Genomic DNA, 8,166 nt, shown 5'->3' with positions numbered 1-8,166 from the left:
GCTTTAGAAGCAAGGAAGGATTCCCCCACCCACCCCGCCCCCGCCCCCCTCTCAGGGTCCTCAGAGAAAGCGTCACACTGGCAATACCTTGATCTCAGACTTCTAGACTCCAGACGCGGAACAGATCTCTGTTGTTCTGAGCCACCCAGCTCGGGCACTCTTGTTTGTTACGGTACCACCCCCAGGAACCCAATACAGGGGGAAGGATGCTGGACCCCGACGTGAGAAGTGCGGCACAAAGTCCGCAGTGGACCTCGGCGAACGCCCACGCGATGCCCCCAGAGCAGCGCGCCCCAAACTGCCCCGCCTGCGCAGGCGCGGGGACAGCACGTGGGACACGTCGCTCCTTCCCAAGTCCCTTAGACCGCGTGAACCGTTCCACAGAGCCAGGCACCATCCGCAACGGGATGAGAGAGACCCCCTGCCTGCAGAGGGGCCAGCCTCACAAGGTGTTGGGGCTTCGAGCTGACCGGATGTCTGCCGACCTTCGGTCCTGTGACCCCCACCTCCTCCACGACCATGACAGCGGCAGGAAAGGGGGCGCGAGGGCACGCGGCGGTCACTGAGAGGAAGAGCAAGGTTTCTCCCACACCTGGGTCCCAGAACGTCCTTTTTCATTTTCATCCCACTACCCTCCTTTTTACAAACAGTCCCTGCGCAATTGGGGCACCTCTTTAAGCACGGGGCGGAGGACAGGCTCAGAGGCAGGAAACTGAGGCGGGGGGTGGGGGGTGGGAATCGGTGCGCCTCCAGATGGGGTGACCTGATTTGCCACGAGGGTGTTTGCTGGGGCATGACTTATGAAAAAAGCAAAACGTTGGAAGCAACCTAAATATCCGACCATATGGCACCGGGAAAATATGTAATTGTAACAGGCGGCCGTTAAACTCGTGCTAAGAGGGGGCGCCTGGGTGGCTCCGTCGGTTAAGCGCCCGGCTCTTGATTTTGCCTCCGGTCAGGACCTCACGGTTCATGGGTTCGAGCCCCGAGTTGGGCTCTGCGCTGACAGCGTGGAGCCGGCTTGGGACGCTCCCTCCCTCCCTCTCTCTCTCTCTCTCTCTGCCCCTCCCCTGCTCGTGCATGAAGGCTCGCTCTCACTGTCTCAAAATAAATAAATAAACATTTATACATAAGTAAGTAAATAAATAAAATCGTGCTACGATTGTTTAATAATATTGGAGAAGGTTACGATAAATGCTAAGCAGGGGTAGTAATAATAATATAATAATAATAATAAGCCTAAAAACGTATCCCAGCATGACTCCAGTGTTTATGTGACGTTACTGCACCAGGCTGACTGCTTTAACAGACAACTCCCAGAGTTCAATGACTTAACACGACAAAGGGCCATCTCATCTTCCTGGAACTATCATGGGGAGGTGGGGTCTCTGCTCTACCGGGGTCATTCAGGAACGCAGGCGCATCCCAACTACTGGCTTGGATGCCCCCTAGGGTCTTGGAGTCCTTCGCTAAGTCCCCTGAGCTGCGGGAGGAGAGACGGCCCCGGGGGATCAAAAGATTTTACGGGCCTGATCCAGAAGCGGGTGATGTCACTTCCTCCCACCTTCCATTGGTCAGACTCTATCACGTGCCCCCCTACCTGCAGGGGCGGCTGGGAAATGTAGTCTAGTCGGGCGCCCGGAAGAGAAGGGAAGTAGGATTTGCTGAACACAGTAAACCCACAGCAGTCAATACACATTGAAAAACATGCTGCAAAGAGATCATCACATTTTAACAGTAATTATTTCTGGGTGGTGAAATTTAAAGGCATTTAAATTTTTTTTCTTATGATGTGGCTTGGAATTTTTCAAATCTTGTAAAGTAAACATGTAGCACTTTTACAGGGGGGGGGGGGGGGACCTTTAATCATTGAGGAAACAGGGGCGCCTGGGTCGCTCAGTCGGATAAGCGTCCAACTCTTGATCTAGGTTCAGGTCTTATGGTTCATGGGTTTGAGCCCTGAATCTGGCTCTGGGCTGACAGCACGGACCCTGCTTGGGATTCTCTCTCTCTCTCTCTCTCTCTCTCTCTCTCTCTCGTGCTTCCTTGCCTGGGTCCACCCACTCACCCCTCTCCTAGGTCACTGGGAAGAGGGAGAGAAATGTTTAATGGCGGAGTTCGTGTTTAACGGGTACAGATTCATTTTGCAAAAGGAAAAAGTTCTATGAGTGGATGTGGGGACGATTGCATAAAAATGTGACTGCGTCCAAAGTGACTGTGTTTTGGGGCGCCTGGGTGGCGCAGTCGGTGAAGCGTCCGACTTCAGCCCGGTCACGATCTCGCGGTCCGGGAGTTCGAGCCCCGCGTCGGGCTCTGGGCTGATGGCTCGGAGCCTGGAGCCTGTTTCCGATTCTGTGTCTCCCTCTCTCTCTGCCCCTCCCCCGTTCATGCTCTGTCTCTCTCTGAACCAAAAATAAATAAACGTTGAAAAAAAATTTTTTTTAAGTGACTGTGTTTAATCCCCAGGGAAGTGTATGCTCAAAGGTGATTAGAATGGTGAATTTTACATCTTGCGTATTTTTCCACAATATTTTCACAAGATCTTCTACGGGCTGTCTGGGTGGCTCGATCGGTGAGGCATCCAACCCTGGACTTCGGCTCAGGTCATGATCTCACCGTTATGATCTCAAGGCTGTGAGATCGAGGCCAGAGTCAGGCTCGGTGCTGACAGCAAGGAGCCTGCCTGGGGATTCTCTCTCTCTCCCTCTCTCTCTGCCCCTATCCCGCTCTCTCGCTCGCTCTCAAATAGATGAACATTTAAAAATATGTCAACTAAGAAAATTTTTAATACAGTGTGTTTTAAAAAGATATATTGAAGGGATGCCTGGGTGGCTCAGTCGGGTGAGAATGTGATTCTTGATTTGGGCTCAGGTCATGATCCCAGGTTCGTGGGATCAAGCCCTGCATGGGGCTCTGTGCTGAGCGTGGAGCCTGCTTAAGATTCTCTCTCTCTCTCTCTCTCTCTGCCCCTCTCCCTCTCCCCAACTCACCCTTTCTCTTTCTGGAAGGAAGGAAGGAAGGAAGGAATATTGAAGTCCTATCCCCAGTACTTCAGAATGTGCACTTACTTGGAAATCGGGTCTTTTCAGATGTGATTAGTTGAGATGAGGTCTTACGTGACTAGGAGGGGCCCTTACCCAATATGACCGGTGTCCTTATAAGAGGAGGACAGAGACCCACAGGGAGGATGCCACATGACTCCAGGGGCAAGCCAAGGATCTCCAGCCCCCAGCAGAAGCTCGGGAGGCGCAAGGAAGGGGGCCAGCCAGAGTCTCAGTCCCTCACGACACTGCTGGGACCCTGATCTCAGATTTGTACACTCGCGAACTGTGACAGAATACATTTCTACCGTGTCCCGCCGCTGGCTTTGCGATACTTTGGTCCTGCGGTCCTGAGAAAGCCACACAGGCCCCTCCTTTCTCCCTCACGTCCTCCTTGGTCTGGGCCAGTCTCGTCCCTTTATATCCCGGGTCCCATGTTCACACCCCACCCAGCCCTCCCCAAGGACCCCAGACTCAGCTCGCTCATGGCCACCTGGTCGTCCAAACGGCATTTCCGAGGTAACTGAAACCAACTTCTCTTCTTCCCCTCCCAGAACCTGTGGTGCTTCCTTAGCTAGAGGCTCCTTCTCCGGCAAGTGACCCTGGCCAGAGCCTCTGGAGTCATTCCTGACTCCGCCTTTTCTCGAAGGCCCCCATCCAAAGATGCCACCTTCCCCCTGCCAACCTCGTCCTCATCCTGGGTCCTTGTCCTCGCTACTCCCAGCTCAGCAGCTGGGGGGCGGGGGGGGGGGGGTTAAAATGTAAATCAGATTACGTTCTGCTCAAAATCCTCCAGGGGCTTCCCACCTCTCTCCTGGCAAAAGCCAAAGTCCCCAAGTGGCTGACGCCCCCCCCCCTCCGCGGCGCCCGACCTCTGTCCTCAGTCTCCTGAAGTCATTGCTCACCCCGACTCTGGCCACAGGGCCCCCTTTGCTGTCCCTCAGGGGCCCCCAGGAGCCTGTGCACTTACTCTTTCCTCTGCTGGACACTCTTCGTCCAGCTATGCGCGTGAATTGTCCCTCACCGTCCTCCCGCCAAGGCTGTGCTGAAATAAACGTCACCTTTATCCTAGACCACCTCCAGCCCTCCAGCCCTCCCCCATAAGTCCAGAAGGGGGCTGGATGAGATGGAGGAGAAGAGGGTTCCTTTTCCCGCTTGGAGCTGAGTTTAGATTCCCCCCCACCCTCCCCCACCCACCCGCGGGACGAGCCTGTGCGCTTTAAAGTGGACGAGCTGTGAGCCACCCTCCCCACCCCCGTGTTCACTCCCCGGCCTAATCCTTGTCCCTCCCCAGACCCATTGCACACGCCTTTCTCAATCTCAGCCTGGGGCCACCCCTCCCCCCCCCCCCCACGGCACCCTGGGCACAGCTTCAAGCCTCAGTGTCTCCATCTGTCAAATGGAGGCTTCCTAGCTGGTTCCTACCATTGTCAAGGTGAAGGGGATGCCCACCGTCCACCGTAGCACCAAGAGGGAGCATCAGCCAACTCCGGAGGGGATCTGATTTTTGATGGTGGCCAAGCTATCGTGCTAAATCCTTCCAATACCGTCTCGCCAAATGCTGTCGCTGGACCGGAGAGGACACTATCATTGTCCCCAGTTGTCTGAAGAGGAAAGCCAGCAGCGGGAAGCCCAAGGCCGTGCGACAGTGAAGGGCAGACCCGTTTTGAGCCCGAACACCTAACCCCGGGCCACACTGCACCTTCCCCCTAGAGGCATATCGGGTTGAAATGCAGAGTCACCACTTCCGGCCTCCATGCCTCAGTCTCCTCATCTGCCAAGGGGGTGGCTGCCACCCTCCTGGACGTCGTTCCCACAGAGAAATGAGGACGCGTGCGGCCCCCCGGGAGCCTTGAGCAATGTCAAGTATGCAGGGGGCAGCTGGCTTTCAAAAAGTCAGCAAACGCCTCTTATTGCCGTCAAATACACGTCGCATAAAAAGTTCACCTTTGAGCCGCTTTGAAGCGGACAGCTCAGGGCATCAAGTACATTCACACCATTGTCCAGCCGACATCACCATCCGGCTCCAGAACTTTCTCATCTCCCCCAACGGAAGCGGAAGTGCTGTCCCTGGTGACCGCTAGCTTCCCCGGGCCCCTCCCTTACTCTTGAAGAGGAACCTCCTGCCGGCACATCCTGGTGGGACAGGGCGGGGAGAGGAGAAGATGTCAACAGGCCAGCAAACAACAAGGACAGCGCATCCCGGAAGCTTCCTCTTCCGAGGGGGCCGGCCAACCCCCGAGGCCAACCCCCAAGGCCAACCCCCAAAGCTGGGCCAGCCACAGCCCCCCCCCCCCCGCCCGAGGAGGGGCCGCCCCTCCACTGAATGAAGGAACGGACAGATGACCACCACCCTTCCACACAGAAGCCGGGACACCCTCCTGGCCCAGGGTCCCTCCGGAAGCCCGTTCATGGTTAACCTCGAGGGCCTGAGGGTCTGCATCTATAAAAGAGGGCGCAGAGGACGGGTGGTATCTCCCAAGGCTGTGGTGAGAATCAGTTCACGAGGCGGTGGTACAGTACGAAGCGGAGGGCAGGGTGGCCCCCACTGTTGTTGCTGTTAATTTTATTCCATTCCACCCGCCAGAAGCAGGGCAAAGGTCCTTGTGCACCGGAGGGAAAGGGCTTTTCTATCCAACCTTTCCTCTGCTTCCCAGAACAGCCCAGATGGTCTCCTCACCGACCCCCCCCCGGAACCAAGTCACTGGGCGATCCCATGCTGGGCAGTGTGGCCAAAGTAGCTAGCCAGATGTCACCTTCGAGGGCTTGCGGTGGGGGGCAGGGGTGGGGGCACATGGGGAGGCAGACACAGGTCTCTTGAGCCAAGGTGGTCAGGGATGAGCACATTCAGCTTCCGGGGAAGGACAATAAAGGGACCCTGGGGGCGCCTGGGTGGCTCAGTCGGTTGGGTGTCCGACTTTGGCCCAGGTCACGAGCTCATGGTCTGTGAGTTCGGGCCCCGCGTCAGGCTCTGTACTGACAGCTCAGAGCCTGGAGCCTGCTTCAGATTCTGTGTTTCCTTCTCTCTCTGCCCCTCCCCTGTTCATGCTCTGTCTCTCTCTGTCTCAAAAATAAATAAACGTTAAAAAATAATAATAATTAAAAAAAAAAAGATGGCTAACCAGCTAACTTGGGGATGGAGAGATTATTCTGGATTATCCGGGTGGCGATGGTAATCATAAGCATTCTTAAATAATGGAAGAGGGAAGAAGAGTTGGTGTCCAGGATGAGGAAAGGCTCAGTGGGCCTCTCCTGGCTTTGCAGATGAAAGGGAGCCTCCAGCCAAGCCACACGGGCAGCCTCGACACCTGGAAATACAAGGAAAGGCTTCTTCCCCTCCAGCTCCAGAAGGAACACAGCCCTGCCCACCGCCGCCTTGGATTTAACCCAGGGAGACCTGTGTCAGACTTCTGACCCATAAAACTGTGAGAGAGTAGATTTGTGTTGTTTCAAGCCATTAAGTTTGTGGTGAGGCATCACGGCAGTCATAGGTTCAGCTGGTGATGGCGTGGGGGCTGGGAGAGGGGACATCTGGCTTGGGGACTGAGAAGATGGCAATACCATCAACCACAAGAGGCCACAGGACAACAAACACATGGGGACAGGAGTCTGTCTACTGCCCTGACCTGAGCAGCCCAGCCCAGGCCCTCGCTGGGCACAGAGCCCAGGGACCCAGGGAAAAATTGCGGGGCAAGCGTCCTTACATGGTCGCTACTGGAGTGAGGTCGCTGTTGTAGGATGAACGGGGGTAGCAAGATCCCCCACAATTCCTTGGGTCGCATTTCTGCAGCATCAAAACAACCGCACTGTTAAGCTTTCGCTTCCTAAACAAGCCAGAGAAAGAGGATTTAAACCTCAAGGACTGAGGTCAGGGAGCGGTGACAAGCCCGGGGGCCGGGTGGGGTAAGGAATGACACGGTGGGGCCTCAGGGCGGAAATGATGCCTGCGTACCCAGTTTTCCCTGGAGGAGGGAGAGCAGGTGGGACTGGCTGGAAACGTCTCCCTCCTCGCTTTCCACAGCAATTCTTGTTTATTTTTTCTTTCCTTCAAAATACAAAAAAAAAGGCAGGAGGTGGGGGACTGCTCCAGCTCGCGGGAGAAGCAGGCGGCTCATCCCTGCCCGGCCACCCGGCCTCTCCGCCGGCTTCGTTCCCCGCCTCCCCCGGCCCTTTGTCTGGCTCCCGCGCTGCCGCGCACATGGTCCCCTGTCAAATTCCGGGCGGCTCCGGGGGACACGTGTCGGGAAGTCTGCAGCGCCACCGGCCCCGCGTAACCATGGAAACGGCGGCCAATGGGAAGCCCGCGCCGCCCGCGGGGGCGGAGCCGAGCGCGGCCGGAGCGGGCGGGGCGGGGCGCGGGGCGGGGCGCGGGGCGGGGCCGAGGCGACGGGAAATGAGGGCGGGGCCCGGGTCGCCCCCGCCCCGCCCCCGGAGGTCCGAAGTGCTCGAGACGCCCACCCGGGGTTGTCGGTGGGCTTCTCTGTGCCGCGCGGTTTCGGGGACATCTCGACAGCGTCTCCTCGGCACCCCTGGCATTTTCTTTGCCTTGAAGTATAAGGTTAAGAGTCTATACGTCAATAGATCTGGGTTCAGATCCTACCAGCAACACTTAACTAGCTAGCTAGCTAGCTGGGTGCCTTGCTCAAGTGACTGAACCTTTCTGTGCCAGTTTCTTCGTCCGGTCCGCTGAGTGATCGTAAACCTGTACAGAGATAACAAGCAATTCGCCCAGCGTGGCACCAGCGTGTGCTCAACAAACAGCAGTGACCCGTAGTGAGGTCCTTCTCTCCTGAGCCTCCAGAAAGGAAGACTCCATTTGGGTGTGAAAAAATCCACCCTCTCTGTTTGGGGCTCCTGGGGTGCTGACTTCTGACTCCTTTGCCCAAGGCTGGTTCCAGCAATGGCTCCAACGTGCCTGTCAACAAATGCAAAGATGAGCCTGGGGTCTGTCAGGGTCCCCTTGGCAGCTGCCAGCCTGCCAAGTCCCTGGAGGCTGGCGCAGAGCTGAGCACCTCCAGATTGGGGAGGGGGGGGGTGCAGAAAGAAAGGAAGGTTCGTTGCCAAGGGCTGGGGGCCAGGAAACGATTTTGGCACCGTTGCTGACCAACCGGGTGACCCACACAAG

At 56.6% G+C, this 8,166-nt stretch overlaps 1 long non-coding RNA gene across 1 annotated transcript; it reads right to left on the bottom strand.

Moving 5' to 3' along the window:
• Positions 1-6,109: 6,109 nt before the first annotated feature.
• On the bottom strand, positions 6,110-7,387 carry LOC122474891. The gene is made up of 3 exons (XR_006295040.1): positions 6,994-7,387; positions 6,746-6,865; positions 6,110-6,349 (listed from the first exon to the last, which is right to left on the bottom strand). It is a non-coding gene; the product is annotated as an uncharacterized LOC122474891 (long non-coding RNA).
• Between the last annotated feature and the right edge of the window lie 779 nt (positions 7,388-8,166).

Source organism: Prionailurus bengalensis, chromosome D4, assembly GCF_016509475.1.
Source record: "Prionailurus bengalensis isolate Pbe53 chromosome D4, Fcat_Pben_1.1_paternal_pri, whole genome shotgun sequence".
Lineage (NCBI taxonomy): Eukaryota > Metazoa > Chordata > Mammalia > Carnivora > Felidae > Prionailurus > Prionailurus bengalensis.
This window is presented reverse-complemented; position numbering and strand designations above follow the sequence as displayed.